At 37.1% G+C, this 3,846-nt stretch overlaps 1 non-coding gene across 1 annotated transcript; it reads right to left on the bottom strand.

The window, feature by feature from the left end:
• Positions 1–3,214: 3,214 nt before the first annotated feature.
• LOC121213045 (small nucleolar RNA R71) lies at positions 3,215–3,320 on the bottom strand. The gene has a single exon (XR_005908415.1). It is a non-coding gene; the product is annotated as a small nucleolar RNA R71 (small nucleolar RNA).
• Positions 3,321–3,846: the final 526 nt, after the last annotated feature.

The raw sequence follows: 3,846 nt of genomic DNA, 5'->3' as shown, positions 1-3,846 counted from the left end.
GGCGGCACTATGAGAAAAAGGAAAAGAGATAGAGTAAGCATAAAGCTTAGTAAGTTGCATGAAAATAAATAACAACTACTTATCATAAAGCAATATGCTCATAACCTTTCATCATTTATTTACAAATACTGTAAAAAGACATAAGTTCAACTTACTCATCACCATCTAATACAATTCATATTTCATGGACTGAGCTTGTATCTCATACATTTCAATATGGTACCTGTACCACTCATTACATAATCCCAACTTTTCTCATTTCGATATAAATCACAAACCTTTTGTTGAACCATTTGGAATACTATCAGATACTCGATAGCCTTAACATGGGCTAAGATGCCGACGCCATGTCTCAGACATGGTCTTACACTGAAATACAACAAGCTAACGCCATGTCCCGGATAGGTCTTACACTAACTTATCGATTGCACGGCTGATGTATGTCCTAGACATGTCTTACACTAGCTCTCCTCTCAACGCCGATGCATGTCCCAGACAAGTCTTACTGGCTTAAATATCAAGAGGCTGATGCATGTCCCAGACACGTCTTACACTGGCTCTCATATTGTGGCTGATGCATGTCCCAGACATGTCTTACACTAGCATGCATATCACCCAATATTAGGGTACCAATATCCAAGTTTATTCCAAATGTTCAACGAAAGTCCCTACTATGTCAATTTCTCAACATGTATTCTCATATTCAAAATAAAATCAATTTATGCCATATCAATACAAATGCACATCATAAAGACAGAGTTGCATTATTAACATACAACTTACCTCGGATTACAAAAAAGTAGGCCGCTATTCAGTTTTAGTGTACTTACTTTGCTTTTCCCCGGTCGAGGCCAGGATTTTGTACTTCTTGATTTGTAGAGAGATGAAGTGGCTGAAAATTCTAGCTTCAAAAACTCCTCTAATGGCTGATATTTTCGGTCAAGAAGAAAGAGTGGAGAAAAAAAGATGATAGCTAGGCTTTAGGGCATTATTTTATCCTATATTATGTCATCAAATACCTGACATATTGACCATTTAATTTTCTTTGTCTCATGGCCAGCCAAGCCATAGTACAAGGGACTATTTGCCCTTTAAAGACTCCCAATTTAAGTTTCATGGAAATTTAACACCCTGATAAACTGTAATTTATACATATTTTTACCCCATGTTTAACGCATTTTATGGATGATTTTCCATTAGAATTGGAGAATTCGATGCTCCTAGTGCTTTAATTTCATGTTTTATACTTAAGAGAGCATAGGAGAGCAAAACAAAAGAGAAACAGGCCAAAAAATAGAGAAAATGGGCCAAAGTACGAACTTAACATGGCCTGGACTTCCTCACATGGGTAGACCACACAGCCGTGTCAATCTGACAGAATCGAAGCACGACTCACACGGGTATAGCACACGCCCGTGCCATTCTAACAGGCTCGAACGCAGCCTAAAGTAATCTCACACGAGCGTGTCCCTGCTGAGCCCAAGTTGAGTCCAATTAAGAAAAGGCTAATTTTGAGGGGTTCTAGGCATTCCAAAGCCTATAAATACACCCTAAAAGAGGAGAAAAGGGGACACGGAGAATAGGGAGTAAGGAATTACTCAAAGGAAGCAGATTGATTCATCTCAGAAGCCGGATTCATCATCAAGATTGAAGATCTCTACTCAGTTTCCCTTCAGGAGTTTTGGGTTTTGTTTATGTTTTGTATTCTTTATTTTTCTGAGATGTTTTCTTATTTAGTTATGAACTAAATCCCCTAAATACCTAAGGGAATGAAACCTAAGACGAATCTTGTTATTATTTTCTGAATTGTATGATAAATATTTAACTTGTTCTTAATTCTTGTTTAGATATCCTGAGATACTGATTCAAGATAAGCTGTTATTTAGAGGAGGAATAGACCCTGGCTAAGAGTACATTTATCATAATTAAGCGAAGTTGATTGCGTGCCTAGACATAGGGTGACAAGATTTTGCCGGATTAGGGTGAAACCTAATAAGGGGATCCATAGATCGAGTTAATGCAACCCTAGAGTGTTAATTAGAGAAAAGTCTCAGTTATTCAATCTAAGGATTAGACGTTATTAGTCTTGAATAGGGATAATAACATAACTTAGGGATCTCTACGGAACAAGTTGAACGAATAAATCGTCCGATTCGGAGCCAGGATAAGAAGTAAAGTCTAGGTGGATTTTTCCTTAGGTATTGTCTTAAGTCAATCAATTTTTCCCAAAAGCAATTCCCCAATTCTTTTCTCTGTGAGTTCTTAGTTTAGATAATTAGTTAATTAAAACAAAACCCCATTATTCTTAGGCTAGATAATAAAAAGACAATCATTACTAGTACTTTTAGTTCCTTTGGGTTCGGCAGTCCGGTCTTGCTAAAACTATACTACTGTTCGATAGGTACACTTGCCTACATCGCGATAATAGTTAGTTTCAAGAATGATTAATTATAAATATTTAAAACCTATCACGAAAAAACACGATCAAGTTTTTGGCACTATTGCTGGGGAACTGAATTATTAGGAACGCTCAATTTTTATTACTTTAGCCAATTATTTTTCTTGCAATTTAATTTAATTTTATCATTAGTATTATTTATTAACCTACTTTTTCTTTCTTTTGGCAGGTTTTTATAGTTTATGACTAGAAGAAACCAGTCAGGACCATTACTTTTTGACGAAGAAATCGATCGTACAGTTCGTAGAAACTAAAGAGAAATAAGGCATAGCTTAAGATACAGGGAGAAAGAGCAAGAAGACGATACTAAACCCCCAATCGAAGAGATGGCTGAAAACTAAGGCAATTAGCTACCTCCTGCAATTGCGGTTAATCAAAATCCTGCTCCACGCACTATGTATGATTATGCTAAACCTTCTATAACAGGAACTGAATCTAGCATAGTTAGACCTACTGTAGCTACAAATACTTTTGAATTAAAACCTAACACTATTCAGATGATATAGTAATTTGTTCAGTTTGATGGTTTGCAGGATGAAGATCCCAACGCTCACTTAGCAAACTTTCTGGAATTTTGCGATACATTTAAAATCAATGGCATTTCTGATGATGCCATTCGCCTTCGGTTATTCCCTTTTTCATTAAGGAACAAAGCTAAACAGTGGTTGAACTCGATACCACGAGGGTCAATTACTACTTGGGAACAAATGACTGAAAATTTCTTACTAAAATATTTTTCGCCGACTAAAACTGCTAAATTACGTAATGACATCTCTTCTTTTGTGCAGATGGATTTAGAAACCCTCTACGATGCATGGGAGAGATACAAGGACTTACTGAGAAGTTGCCCTCACCACGGGTTACCGCTTTGGCTCCAAGTACAAACATTTCACAATGGTCTGAATCCTTCGACTCGGCAAATGGTTGACGCAGCGACGAACGAAACCATCAACAATAAAACACCTGAAGATGCCTATGAGTTTATAGAGGAGATGTCACTGAATAACTATCAGTGGCAAGTCATGAGGACAAAGCCAACTAAAACAGTTGGCATTTATAACGTCAATTCGGTCACCATGCTCTCTAATCAGGTAGAACTCTTAAATAAAAAGATTGATGGTTTTCTTAGTTCTTCACAGGTTCACCTAGTAATGTAGTGCGAAGCAAGTAGCGGTGGAACAAGCCATTCGGAATATCAACCTTATGGCCATAACATGGATAACGAGCAACTAAACTACATGGGTAATAATCCTCGACCTTAAAACAATCCATTTAGTAACACTTACAACACCGGTTTTGTAACACCCCCACGTCCGAAACCGTCATCGGAGTCAAGCTTGAGGTGTTACTAAACTTATCTTACCTTTTAAACAACTTTAAACCACTTA

Source organism: Gossypium hirsutum, chromosome A13 (genome assembly GCF_007990345.1).
Source record: "Gossypium hirsutum isolate 1008001.06 chromosome A13, Gossypium_hirsutum_v2.1, whole genome shotgun sequence".
Classification (NCBI taxonomy): Eukaryota; Viridiplantae; Streptophyta; class Magnoliopsida; order Malvales; family Malvaceae; genus Gossypium; species Gossypium hirsutum.
The sequence above is the reverse complement of the archived record's forward strand: the minus strand, read 5'-3'. Positions and strand labels throughout refer to the sequence as shown.